This window comes from Strigops habroptila, chromosome 10 (assembly GCF_004027225.2).
Source record: "Strigops habroptila isolate Jane chromosome 10, bStrHab1.2.pri, whole genome shotgun sequence".
NCBI classification, from domain to species: domain Eukaryota; kingdom Metazoa; phylum Chordata; class Aves; order Psittaciformes; family Psittacidae; genus Strigops; species Strigops habroptila.
The window spans coordinates 3,391,571-3,406,949 of NC_046359.1; positions in this window are offsets into that span (position 1 = coordinate 3,391,571).

Genomic DNA, 15,379 nt, shown 5'->3' on the forward strand with positions numbered 1-15,379 from the left:
CCGGCAGTGTGCGCTTGCAGCCAGAAAGCCAACCGTATCCTGGGCTGCATCAAAAGAAGCGTGACCAGCAGGTCAAAGGAGGTGATCCTGCCCCTCTACTCTGCTCTCGTGGGACCTCACTTGGAGTATTGTGTACAGTTCTGGTGTCCTCAACATAAAAAGGACATGGAGCTGTTGGAGCAAGTCCAGAGGAGCGCCACGAGGATGATAAGAAGGCTGGAGCACCTCCCGTATGGAGACAGGCTGAGAAAGTTGGGGCTGTTCAGCCTGGAGAAGAGAAGGCTGCGTGGAGACCTCATAGCAGCCTTCCAATATCTGAAGGGGGTCTATAAGGATGCTGGGGAGGGACTCTTCCTTAGGGACTGTAGTGGTAGGACAAGGGGTAACAGGTGCAAACTTCAACAGGGGAAGTTTAGATTAGATATAAGGAAGAAGTTCTTTACAGTGAGGGTGGTGAAGCACTGGAATGGTTTGCCCAAGGAAGTTGTGGATGCTCCATCCTTGGCAGCGTTCAAGGCCAGGTTGGACAGAGCCTTGGGCTACATGGTTTAGTGAGAGGTGTCCCTGCCCATGGCAAGGGGGTTGGAACTAGATGATCTTAAGGTCCTTTCCAACCCTTCCTATTCTATGATTCTATGATTCTATATTTTCTAACTCCGGGCATTTCATATTTCCTGTATATTGCTCAACCTCCAACCCCAAAAGCAGACTCATGCAACCAAATAAGTTAAACTTGATTTTTCCCAAGATTTGAAAGCAAAAGTGATATGCGAATTAGATTCAAAGTATTACCTTTGTCCTTCAAGTATATTTACGCTTCAGTTTATGAAGGAAAGATGCAGGCTTCAGTATAGGGTAGACGTTTGGGAAGGGCATTTTTTTTTTTTTTTCTCAGATGCATAAGATCATATTCAGTGTTTTCTTCTGTAATAATGAGATTTTGGATCTATGGTTTACATTTGGTTCGTTATGGTAAGCAACAAAGCAAGAGAAAAGGGTTCAAATGCCAATAGGGATTTCTTCCTCAAAGCTTCTCCATCCCTAGTTCATCTTTCTGCAGCTATTACATGGTAGATTTATCTGAAGGCAGAGAACATTGCCATCCTGCAAAAGGAATCACAGGGTTTAATGCTTCTTAGGTAAAGGAGAAACAAAAAGACAAATTGAAAAGCATAATGCATAATACAGAAATTTATAGAAATTTTATAGAGTTTTCTAGAAAGAACAAAATCTGATTTCACATGTATTTCACTTCTGCAGACACCTTATGTTCCAGACAAGCAAGGGCCTTTTTGTCTACAAAATCTTCATGATAACTTACTGTCTTCTAAGTCCTACGAATTTCATACTGGGGATTTCTGTGTATTTAAATTTAAGCTTGTACTTCGCGCAGCTGGCCAGAGATGGTGCTGAGTGCTCAGGTACTGCAGAGTGAAACGCAGTGGGAACTTGAACAGAAGAGAATTGGGCCATTAATCATAGCTACACTCAGCTGCCACGAGTTATGACTTTGAGTGAATTTAAAATTAGAGAAAAACACCCTACCTGTAATATTTAGCCAAACAGCAACAAATTAAATTATTTTAGAAAATGAGAAAAGGGTTGGGAAGCTGTAACACTGGGAAGAAGATTTACTTGTTTGGTATATTTGCTGATATTGTATTGCTCAGTGAAATAAAGGTAATTTTCTGGAGGTGAGTTCATCTAGCCTTCGTCAAATAGGTAGTGGAAATGGAAATAAGCTTGATTTACTAGTAGCATCTGTGAGTTACAACTCATTTTTTACTGTCTTTTTTAATTGCTCTCTCATTTCATATCTCACTTTTATTCCAGTATGAAAGTTTGTGCAACAGTGTGACAATTAGAGCATAAGTGGAGGTCAAGCTCTGTAAACCTTTCCTTTGTTATTAATTCTTATCCAAAACCAACCCTACTGTAGTCAGTGCCAGGGCTCGCTGGGATATGGACCTCTGAGGCTTTCTAAGGTGAGGCTGGAGAGTCAGCGTGCCTTGTGACGTATACTGGTCATTTCCAGCTTCTTCTTACTGTGGCCTTTATGCCCTGATAATGTCTTTTCTGATTTATGTAAATATCACCATAACGTCAATACAAAGTACAAGAAAAACCAGTTGAAAATTCCCTTTCAGAAATTGATTTTTTCACAATTTTTATTCCATGTTTGCTGCTGCTTGCAGCTAGATCAAGCCTTTCTGATGCTGGACCTATGATACTGATCTCATTCATTAGTAACATGGGCATGCTCCCTGGATACAGCTGAAGGGCGTTCCAATAGATCCAGAAGGGCTTGACCCCATTGGGCTACTCATCGGTGCCTGCAGGCACAGGATGCCTCTAGGATGCCATCAGTACCATCCATGGCTACAGGATGTCCTTCCTGCAGGGCAGGTATATAAACCTGGAGCAACCTTGGGTCCTGGTCCTCTGCCTATCCAGGGAAGGCATTGGAGTCAGCCAAGATGCTTTTTGACCTGTATCAAGGTCAGCTTGCCATAGAAAACTGCACAGGGAGAATGATTTGTATTTGAATCTAGTCCTGACAGAGCCTTGACTTGCTGCTCAGTCCCATGGGCTAGGCATTAGCTAAGCATAACTTATGAGGCCATTGCAACCTCATTCCTTTCCACATCCTCACATTTTTATTTGTGTCTGTCATGCCGTTACTAAAGTGTAATTCCTTTTGACCTTATTTACCACGCTACAGGAGTAGCCATGCTTTCTTCCTCGATTTACCTTCGTTCTTCTGTAGAGAGAATGATCTCTTTAAGGGCAGACCTTTCCATATTAGTGCTGTTTCCTTTTCATTCAGTATAACATCAAAATTCATCCCTTCCCCTCTCTTGCCATTCTGTAAGGCGTGGGCTGCTACACGCCTGTTTTTCCTACATCAATTTTTCAGGAACATCCAATACTTTGGCTCTTGGACCATGAGAGCTTTTTTTCTTAACCAAAGGATCTGGGTTGCTATTGAGTCAGAGAGTCAACCAGGACTATCAGGCGACTGTGGGAATTGTTGCAGTCAGAAATCAAGGCAATTTGTTCTCAGTCTCACCTCCAGGATATTTTCACTTGAGGAATTTGATCAGTTTTCTGGCATCGAAACCATTACACAGTGGGATAGGTACCTAGGAATAGCATTAATTACAGGGTCACTGGCTTTAGGTGTAGTGGCTATATCAATATCTGTTGACCATAGCAATCACGGCTTATCTGGTAATGAACAGGGGCTTCTCTCCCACACTAACAAAGCTTTTAGGGGAGTGTTGCAAAGAGAAATGCTCATTGAGGTTTCCTACTGGACACTATTTCATATACTATGGGAGTTTTTATGGGATATTCCAAACCTGTCATGTTTGTATGTGTGTTTGGGAAATGAGACACAGAAGCGTTGATTCAGGAAATCTTACATGGTTTAATATTTTTATAAACTCAGTGCACAGATAGTACTGTCATTAATGCATGATCCTGAATTTACTGCAGGAGCAAGCAAAATGAAAAGATGGAAAATGAGGAAATACCACTCAGATTACCTATCTATTCTAAACTCCTGGTGAAGAATTGGTCAATATTCAAAGCCAAGTTAGTAAAAATAAGCAACACAAAAGTGGGAAAAAAGTTAATAACTTTTTAGTTGTTCAGCAGTGATATTTGCTTTACTTAAATTGGGCTTTGTCAGTGAAAATATTTGAAAATAATTTTCCTGATTAGTAGGGCAGGCTTAATATGATGGAACTGTAACTAGTTTTTACATTTTCTACCCATGAATATTTTGAATGAGGGAAAGCCTATCCTACCATTCCAGCCTATCCATGTTGATTTTGGGAAAATAACAATTTTAAAGGTTTGTGGGCCACTAAAAGAGAGCATTTCTTCCACCAACCCTTGCCCATGCACATTACTTATTGAAAATGCAGAAGCCGAAGACAAATAAGGCCTATCCTAACTCAAAGACCCCCATGAGGGGGACCTTAAATTGCGAAATATTGGATGTGCTCACAGTGTCTTGAAGATAAACAGGGAACAGAGATTGCTATGTATTTCAGTCCTGAGTCATTTACTTCGCCTAGCAAAATGAATCATAATTGGACAGATGAGTGGAGCATCAAAAGTGCCTGATCTGATCACACTATTTCTGTTGTGTATTTTTTCCTGTGCACCATGTACACACAAATAACAAGTTATTAGAAAGTAATTATGACCTAAAGTGTCATGTTTTGTGGGCATAACATGGAAGGCTCTGTGATGCTAATGAATACTCCAAATAATTTTGTAGTTTTCCAAATATGTCTTGACACATTTTAAATCCAAGTTTATACTCCTTGACAGGCATAGTCCTGGGCACCAGATAAAGAATGCATGAATCAGTCATGTTATTTAGACATGTATAAGACAGCTTAGAATATGGAAGGAAAAGAAGTGAATCAATGTATTCAGTGCTCCATTGCAGTCAAATAGTAGCTAGAAAGACCTTCCAGCTGTCTCAGAGTAGAAATTACAAGTCTGCTCTGAGAGCTTCTGGAGTAGGTGTCCCTATAATTCACTGTTTTCAGTGTCTCAGAGATGTTGGAATACACTACAGACTGTGTAATAGTGGTCTGGGTCACCTGTCTCTCTGAAGCTTTAGGGAAGCTTTATTACTGTACTGAAATTTTTGTGCCGAGCTGGTGAGCAGGCCTTCTGTTTGTTTATTAATAACAATGTCACTTGTCAAATCTTCTCTGATGTGTGTTTTTCCATTGCTTATCCTGTTGATTGTGTCTCTGGCCTTGTCAGCACAGATTATTTTCCCCTATGAACTCTGGCACTTGGGACACTTTCCTGTATAGCTATTGTCAGCCTTATTAACTTGCCTGCTTTTTTTATCTGAAAATATATGCTTTTCCCTTGACTAAATTTGAGAATGGGAAGGCAAGCATGTGGATTAGATTCCTAGTTTGAATCTTCGGCCCAGCTCCTGCCACCTCCTTTCTTCATGCCCAAGATGTATTTTGGGTGCATATTTTCTTATACACCCAGATCTAGCCTGCTTCAGTGCAAGGTAAATTAAATCAGTTTGCTAAAAGGCACCAACTAGGGCTCTTGGTTGGCCATAGGCTTTCTTTCTTTGCATGGTCAGAGGAGCACTGCCAGAACTGTGATGTGCCTGTAGCTTTGAGATCCCATCCACAGGAGTCCTCCTGTTCACACAGGTTTTTCCAAAAGCCAGTGAAAGGCAAATAAAATCATATTGTCACACTGGCTACAGATGAGATACACATGCACAAGGCTAGCCAGTTTTGTATTACTGGGAAAAGTGTTCAGGACTGAGGTGCATAGGACAAATTGTTGACGAGGGGGTTTTGTGGCTTTTCCTTTGTTGATAGTGAAAGCCAATACAGTTTTAACTCACGTTACCAGGGGCTGATTAAGGCCTATATGCCATAAAGAAACAGCAGGTTTCTAGGAGGAGGTTTAAAGAAGCAAGCCAGGGTGCCAAGGCATCGACTGTGATGAGTAACCACCCATGTTTGAGCTCGTAGCTTCTGCTTACCAGCTGTGTCTGACAGGAGAACTAACTTTTGTTTACCACCATGCACATGAATGCATAGTAGTAGTAGTCATGCTGTAATTTCAGACCCTTGTTTACCACAGGACAATTTATCTGTGTATGCCTAGATCTGAATTTGGTAATTTTCAGAAAAAATAGATACATTAGTTTTATGTGCATAGAAATGAAGCAGTATAGTTCCTTTTTTTAATGGAAACTGGTTTAGACATTGTTTAAACTGATGCTTCTACTTTAAATTTTGTTTGGTTATATCTCTCTTTCCTGCATTTAGGTAGTGGTATGTAATAAAAATATTAAACTCTGTTATTACACCATCTCAGGACCTGAAGTTAAAGAAACATTGACCTCCACAGGTTTTGCTATTCTGCCTCCAAAATAAAACAGTAATAATAAACTCACATGGCTTGATGGATATTTGTCTCAATGAGATTTGTTTTCACAGCTCTTACATAAGCAGTCTTTTTGAACAAAATTGTTTGGAAAACAGTGCTTCCATCTGAAATAATAACATTTCATGCAAAGCAGCATGATGTTTTAAAAACTATATTAGCCACACAGAAGCTGGAAGAAAAAAATACATTTTGCATTTAAATAAATAAATAAAAAAATGTTCATGAGTAGAATTAAATTACAATTAGTTGTAAAATGACCAGGACAGAAAGGAATTAGAAAAAACATTTTATTATCTTCTGCCCATAGGCCAGTTCCCAGAAAACTCACTGAACTCTCTCTTATGTTATATTGTGAAGTCAAAAGATTAAAACAAGAAATGCAAGGAGAAGCTGAGTCATTACTGATGAACTACATAATAACTGTCTTTTTCTCTATTTTCCACTAGAGCTAGTGACTTTATCACCTCTCCTTTCCCAGCATCCTCTTTCACTCTGAAAATACAAGCCACATTTTGTGTTAAGACTGTCCAATCGATTAAAATTATTATGCTAAATATGGAACATTTGTTTTTAACTAGCATTTATGTTTGAAGGTTTCTGCTTATGGTTCAGTTCTGAAATAGAGCTTGTATTTTTGACAGCTGCTCTTTTTTTTTCAGCAATAACAGCTGGTCTAAGAAAGGATGTTAACACTTTTCACAAACTTTGCCACACTTTACATATTTAATTTTTCTTTTTTTTAGTTAGATTTTTCTTTGTTTGATGCTCTGTATAATTCATAGAATCGTAGAATCATAGAATAGTAAGGGTTGGAAAGGACCTTAAGATCATCTAGTTCCAACCCCCTTGCCATGGGCAGGGACACCTCTCACTAAACCATGTAGCCCAAGGCTCTGTCCAACCTGGCCTTGAACACCTCCAGGGGTGGAGCACCCACAACTTCCTTGGGCAAACCATTCCAGTGCTTCACCACCCTCACTGTAAAGAACTTCTTCCTTATATCTAATCTAAACTTCCCCTGTTTAAGTTTGCACCTGTTACCCCTTGTCCTACGACTACGGTCCCTAAGGAAGAGTCCCTCCTCAGCATCCTTATAGACCCCCTTCAAATACTGGAAGGCTGCTATGAGGTCTCCACGCAGCCTTCTCTTCTCCAGGCTGAACAGCCCCAACTTTCTCAGCCTGTCTTTATACGAAAGGTGCTCCAGCCTTCTTATCACGCTCGTGGCCCTCCTCTGGACTTGCTCCAACAGCTCCATGTCCTTTTTATGTTGAGGACACCAGAACTGTACACAATACTCCAAGTGAGGTCCCACGAGAGCAGAGTAGAGGGGCAGGACCACCTCCTTCGACCTGCTGGTCACGCTTCTTTTGATGCAGCCCAGGATACGGTTGGCTTTCTGGCTGCAAGCGCACACTGCCGGCTCATGTTAAGCTTCTCGTCAATCAACACCCCCAAGTCCTTCTCTGCAGGGCTGCTCTGAATCTCTTCTCCGCCCAACCTGTAGCAGTGCCTGGGATTGCCCCAACCCAGGTGTAGGACCTTGCACTTGGCTTGGTTAAACTTCATAAGGTTGGCATCGGCCCACCTCACGAGCGTGTCAAGGTCCCTCTGGATGGCATCCCTTCCCTCCAGCGTATCAACCGAACCACGCAGCTTGGTGTCGTCGGCAAACTTGCTGAGGGTGCACTCAATCCCACTGTCCATGTCGCCGACAAAGATGTTGAACAGGACTGGTCCCAACACTGATCCCTGAGGGACACCACTCGTTACAGGTTTCCAACTGGACATAGAGCCAAGCTCTGTCCTGTTTGAATATTCAAAACTAATTTGAACCCTTTCCTTTTCGCTGTTGGATATACATCTGTTTATTAGCATCCTAATAAACAGTGCATGCTACACTGTTAATGCACAGCTTTTTGAGACAAGAATTTTGAGAAAAAAAACTATGGATTTGTGATGGGTCCAGTATGATTTTTAGAATAAGGAGGACAAGATGAGCAAGGATGCATGCTGTGTAGGCTCTATGCGTCATATGTTAGTGCTGCAGTTGTAACCAGATAACTTTTATTTTTGGAGAGCTATTTCTTATCTGGATTATGGTATTTCTTTTCTCAGCTGGCTGGATGCACTCTAGCCTCACCTGAGCGTGGCATCACCGGCACCCCATGTGAGTGATGGTGCCATCCCTGGAGGATGTGATGTCTTGCCATATAAAACCTCCTGGAAGGAAGGAACTTCCCTCACTGAGGCCCTGCCAGCAAGTGCATGGGAATTCACAGGGCCCAGACACACCCCCGCCATGGGCCCCATCACTTGGGCCTTACCTGCACGTCACGCTTTGTGTGAATCATGCTGCATGGGTTGCTGTCTGTGAGTGTGAAGATGTAGCTGAGGATGGTGCAGGATCTCTAGCTGCAGTTGCTGTGAGAACACACACATATTTCACTTCCTCGTCCACCTTTCATTCCCTTTTTCAAAAATACAGCTAATCACATTTTAGGAGAGTAAATGAAAGTAAAAGTTTGGCTGACAGGGATTGTTTATATGTGGTAGTCTGACCTGGGAATAGGTCAGGATGAAATTCAATAATTTTTTTTAGAAGAAAGAATATATGAAAAGTTAAGCAAAATACACTTCTCCAACTTCACAGAAATCTGTTATCTGTCACAGAACCTTCAGCACCGATTTTTGTTGTTGCTGCTGATGACTTCTACAAAATCAGTGACCTCTTTCTTAAAAAACATGTTGTTCTTGCTATTCTGATAATAAGATTTACTTATAAATTAAATATTCTCATAATTTTTAGGTACACATTTTGCTGCATGAACAATCATTTCAGGCATATTTCTTCTTTATCACTTTTTCAGTCTCCTTCATTTCTCCAAAATTTCACTTTTTCTCGTTCTATTCTTCCCAAACTAATCTCGCTGTGCTATGCACTAAATATCTCTGCTATGTCCTCAGTAAAGCTATTTCAGCAATGTAACTTGCTCAAGACTATTTTTCTGATATATGTTTTGTGAGAGCTTTTGATGTATTGCTTTACATTTCTTTATAAAGTGAAACAAATGAAAAAAGAGATGGTAATTTTAAGTTCTGATCTTGCACTCTGTACTGAAATGATTGGTGATTTAGGTGAAGAAAGAAGACAAAATCCAAGAGTAACCTCATCAATTACATTTACGTTAAACTTTTTAATTTTACCTTTTGACAGATGCTTTAAGGAGCACTCTGAAAGCCAGATCTATCAGCTGTGAAGACCAAAATGGAAGGACCTGGAAGGGACAGGGCAAGCAGCACATAGATACTGAGGTTCCCAAATACCCTGTGCAAGCAATGAATTAGTCAAAACCTGTTGTAAGGCATTTTTGTGCCACAGGAAATGTGCTGCCAGAAGAGGCAGTGGTGACTGCTCGCAGCCAGTCTGGAGGCTGCTCCTCCAGGCTGGCTGTGATGTTCAACATAGCAAAGTTCAACATAGCAAAGTTCAACATAGCCACCAAAACCTATTTCTGAAACCTATGGAAGAACAGATAGTTTTATTTTAGCTGTATGAGGTACCTTGGGGTGTTTTTTTCTGCTGTGAGAGAGAGATGAACTTCCTTTGTCATTATGGCTACTTTCAAACATCTTGCCTGTGGAAGTCTGACATGGATTCAGATGGTGTCCTCCTGTGCCCAGGGAAGGCTGAGAAATAGAATGTGGAGAGCAGAATGAGGACTTGACAAGATGATATGAGAAAGAGTTCCTGGTAACATTGCAAACAGGTGAAAAAATATCAGAATGAACTGGGGAGGGAAAATGAAGAAATTAAGAGGGTACGGGGAGAGCAACAGTGGCTGTAGGTGATTCACTGTATGGGTGCTACACTATCAAAGTGTAGGCTCATCTTGCAGTTGTATCTGTGTCTACTTCACTGTTTCTCCAAGTGGTGGATGTTAAGGCATCTCTTATGGTGGATCTTATTTAGGAGACAGGAAGCTATGGCAAAAGTTAAAAAAACCCCTAGTGCTGAAGACTGGAAAGGGCAGATAGTGATTTATGGAAACACTGATTACAGGGCTGGGGTCTGGAAGATGCGAAAGGGGGAAGCTCAGATCTCTGTTAAAGCTCTTGGATAAATGGTGTGAAACCTCTTATGTCCCGAAAGTGGAAAAGAATGTGAAGTTCTTAAACCACTGTATTTTTTCTTAGACTTTTGACTTGACTGTGTGAGTGGTATGGATTTCTTCAGCATGATGAAAGGAGAAATCCTAATGATGCAATGGACTAACCTGTCCAACAGTAAGTCTGTGCTTAAGGCTAGTGGGGAAGAAGTGGAATTACCAGGTATCAGATGTAGAGAGCACCCTGATGCAGTTTGCATGTATAAGCCCAGTTTCTAGTCATCTTTCTTCAGCACATAGTACAGAGATTGCTGCAGGCAGAAGGAAATTCCATATACAAGTTAATCACAGTTTACATTACTGGGAAGACGAATGAACTCTCATATTTTGTGACATGTTTTCTCTTCAAGTCTTCAGCCTCAGTAGAATCAGTAAGGTTTGTTATATGAATTTAATCAACGTGAAAATCTGAATATATCACTTGGGTTAAGAAATAATTATTAGGAGTGATTCTACATCATCACTTATGCATGAGTGCCCCAAAAGAAGGAGCAGAGGGGCTGTGAATCACAGGTGGCTATAATTGCTCTATCTACTTTCGTATGAACATTCAGCAAGCACTCAGTTTCTGGCACTATAAGTTGTCTTGTCTTAAATCCTTAAAAATGAACATACCCAGGAGAAGGTCAGCTCATAATAATAAAATTTAGCAAAAATTCCCAGTGGTGATGAAATATCCTATTGCTGAGGAACACATTAGGATTCAGACTAACATCTTTGACATTTTCTGCAATTCTGCCCCTGAAAGGACTACAGCTAAGCCATTTCTCTCCCAGTAAAACTATAATTTTCTTTAAAGAAAATAATCAAGGCTCAAACATATGTCTAGAGAGCCTATCATATACATGAAGTGTTCTTTCCAAAGCATGGCGTTCCTGATTTTGTTAAGATTACAAGTTTTATGATTTCAAACTTTTCCTCGTTGGAAAATAGCACTGTATGAGTCTTTATTCATGCCGAGTGGATTTGCTTGTTAGAGAGATTTGTGCTCTCAGTATGGCTATTAAAAGGAAGTTCATAACCACCTGTGGCTACAGAAGCCCTGAGATTTTTTTACAGGAAAGAAGGGAGTGCCATTTCAAGTGTCCACTCCAAATTTCAAAGTACAGAGTTCTTGTTTGCATGGCTAATGTCCTTTTACTTGCATGGTTATATCAATTGTATACTATCAGTAAGTTGTATGGGTGGCTAGGGAGTGCTTGAGGTACTTCTCTGGAACAGTTTGGAGTCTGATTCATTGACTGTTTTTTTTTACGGACTTCAGTGGAAGCAGTGCTCACAGGACAGCTGTAAAACATTGCATGTAAATTACAGGAATCTCTTGGACCAAGAGGCAGTATGTAAATGTAGGATCATCACAGCTGTTCTCTATACGTAGAGCTTGATTAAACCGCTGATGCACACAAAGATAGAACCACAGAACTAAAATAATGCCTCTCAAGCTAAGCTACTTAACTAAATTAACACTTATTTTGTTAGATCTGAAAGCCAAAAATATTTTTAGAGGTCTAGTTAGGTAAGTTATTCCTCAAATTCAATACCTTCTCTGCAGTCTATTGAAAAAACATGATTCAGTCAAAATTATTTTCTGAATTTTTGCCAGGTCATTGCCAAAGAATGTCTTTTGATATTTTGATATTTATCATCTAAGCTGTGCTGATTAAGTGACTATGTTTTTAATTAGAGTCAGAAAATATACTTTTATTACTTGGCTTGTTCAGAGACAAACCTAACATGTTAACATCTCAGATCTTGCTTTCATTTAATATTCTGTAATATTCCCTTCACAGTCACTAGTTGGGAAGTCAGTGATTTTGCTAACAAATGTTTACCTGGAAAGTTAACAGAAAATCAATGTAAGCCATATAGACACAGGCAAACTCAGCAACAGTTCATTTGTCTGGTTTACAGACACAAGCTTATTCTGTCGTTTATTTTATGTCTTTATTATATGTCTTAATCTGCAATACCACTCTGTAGTGTAGCATACAGAAATCACTTTTAAAACTTTCCTTTTAGCAATTCTTAAGCATGTAAACAGATGAAAGACCTTTCAAAGCAAAAAGGAATGAAAGGAATGTGACTAATCAGAGTGATTGAAATGGCCCTTTATTTAACAGCAGTACAGAACAGGTATTTTAATTGTCAATCATAAATGGAAATGCTGACTGTCAAATTATATATATTACACATGTAGGGACAAAAGGGATGCAGAAAGATTTAAGGGGAACTGACAAAAAGTGTTGCTATAAACTTTTCTAGATGAAGTTATACTGTAAGAGGTATGATATTGTATCTCTGGCCAGGTATTAGAACAGGCTTACCAAAGAAGTGGTAGAATTGCCATCCCTTGGAATGTTCAAAAACTGTGTAGATGAGGCCCTTAGTGACAAGGTTTAGTGATGGACTTGGCAGTCCTGGGGTAACAGTTGGACTTGATGACATTAAAGGTCTTTTCCAACCTAGCTGATTCTATGATTCTATGATCTCAGTGTAATAATATTTTAAGGCCCTCTCCAATGCCTAAAAATTCCCTGTCTTATCCCCCCACCTTCATCTAGAGGGTTGCCTTAATAAAAACAGGTCATAATCTGATTTTAGAGACACAGACATAGAAGATCCTGTCTCTAAAAAATGCTTAGGCCTTGGAAATACTAGTAACTTAATATGACAAGTCAGTGCAGTCTGTAATAAAAATGTTAATGTGATCCTGGAATGTCTAAATAGGTGAGCAGTGAGGTGATTTTTATGTCAACATAGAGGAATGCTGAGACTAGAATATTAACTACAACCCTACTACTGTCACTATAAAAGGACTTGGAATGTTTGGAAGGATGGCAAAAATGGCAGTGAAGTTCTGAGAGCCAAGGGAAGTGCTTCTCACAGTTGAGAGCCCTCAGTCTTCTAAGGGCAGTGAAGTGGGATTCCTTGGAGTGTGTAAACTAAAGGGCTACGATGGCCTACAGAGGCATGCCATGAGCTCATGGCTGAAGTCTGAAACCTGAATAACTCAATAGCAGAAATGAGAAAACACATTTTTGACTATGACAATAGTTAGCAGCTAAAGCATATAACCAAGAGGAACACTAAGGCATGTTGGTATACGATACAGTTTCTGAGGAAATCTACTAGGTTGCTGGAGAACAACTTTGAACACAATAATTAAAAGAAGCAAAGGGAAAATTACTGTAGATAACTTTAGGATGCATGATTCCTAGATAATATTTACTTTGCAATACAGACTGACTCTAAGCTGCTTACAGAAATACTGCCCATTGATGCAAACTGGTTCATTGGTCATTATAATTTGGTCACTCTAATTTCTTAATCAACCAAATATTAGTGATGATAACATATTTTATTATGGAACCCATAAAGCATTTTCCCATTTTGGGAGCATCAATCTGAATTTTACAGAACTCAAGAGAAAAAAAAAAAGTTATGATGTAAGTAGTAGCTTTTCCTATGTGTCCCTCATATGGGAGTCAGTTTGTTAATAACAGCAGCTCATCCAACAATGATGAAAGAATATTAAGTACCTGTAAAACTGCTCAAAGTCAGAGCTTTAGTTAGATCCATATGGCAGTTAACAATAAATCACTTATTACTTTCCTCTCTGGTAGTTTTACACAAAGCAATAACTTGGACCAAATTAAAAGTCATTCAAGTGTCCATGGGTGGAGAAGATACAACCACCTTTGTTCAGCACTGTTGTGCTAAGAAGCTGTAGTTTGGCTTCTGTGCAGCCCTATAAGCATCCCAAGTGTCTCCAGTAAGGGCTGCATAAAGTGAAGAACCTACCCTACAAGTTCCTGGGACTAAGGTAAGCACAGGGAAAGTGCTCACACATTCCCAGGGACATGGTTAGGAGAGAGAACCTCCCAACACTACTGAATGTCCTCTGCATTGCCACTGACTTCACTGGCAGCAGGTTTTATTGCCAGCACACTGAAATCTTAGTGTTGAAGATGAAGCGTGGTTCATCATGGGCTCAGTTTCCTAAGAAGTGTAATTAACTGTCCATCAGGAAGGCTGTAAAACGCCTAACAGAGTGTTAGGTGTCACACCACGCCCTTTTATCCCATTATTTCCCTGTTTCTGAGTTTTGGCCAGACCTGTGATGATAATCCTAGAAGCTGGAGCAATTGATGAGGATATTTTATAGTGTTTCATGTACTCATTAGATTCTGAACCCCAGACAACTGGGTTTTTTTGGTTTTTGCCTTTTTTTTTGGGGAGGATGTTTGTTTTTTTTTTTTTTCTATAGAAGAAGAAAAGAACCAGAAATACTGGTTACTAGGCAGATTAGACATCCCTAGATAACATTCATTAGCAGATGATGGCTTTATACAAAAACAACCTGTCTGGGGAAAGCAGTAAAGTGTCTTGCAAATCTTACAAAATAGAATAGCAACTGGTCTTCTCTCAGCAAGCTGACAGGGAATAAAACTCTGACAGTGCTTTTCTTAGTTTGCAGCAAAAAGCTTGTTTCCTTAATGTCAACAATGTAAAAAATAGAAATAAACCACTTAATCACTGGCAACATATCTATTTATTATGCAACGTGTAGAAAACATCTGTGAATATTCTCATCATTGGTTTTGAAATTGCCCATTGTAAAGTAAGCTGTACAATTACCTTTGGAGGTGATAAAGTGCTCAAGAACTCATAATATTCCTGGAAACTGCAACTGAAGAGTCTTCAGTTTTCCCGAAGGTTTCCTCCCATCTCACAAAATTGCTTTATTAGAGGATCAGTTAGCATTTATCAGCTGTGTCCCATCATCAGACTTTCAAGAGTCATCTATTTGAAGTCTAATGGCCACCATTATGCAACCCTAATGAAAGTACACGGGTCACCTCAGTAAGAGACACTGAGTGCAATACAATGCAAGTATCATTATGCAATATTATTATGTAAATAAATACTGTATAGTGCCTTTCAAATATACTTCAAAGGAAGCTGAAGGAAATCTTAAAAGCTGAAAGACTTGAGAAGAAAGTACAAAAATATCAGGCAAGATTTTGAAATGTGATACTCTCAAACATATGCATATGTCAGTGTCTCGCAAATGCACTATAGGGTTGTCTAGGTGATGTTCTAAAGAAAAGGACCAGAGAGGTAGGAGTTCCATATCTCAGGTGTGTGTAATTATTTCGAAGAGACTACTGGCTGATTTTAAGACGATGTTCAGAGAAAACTTACTGTAGAGTTTCAATGTGAAAGCTCTCCACAAAGCAATTCTGTACAAA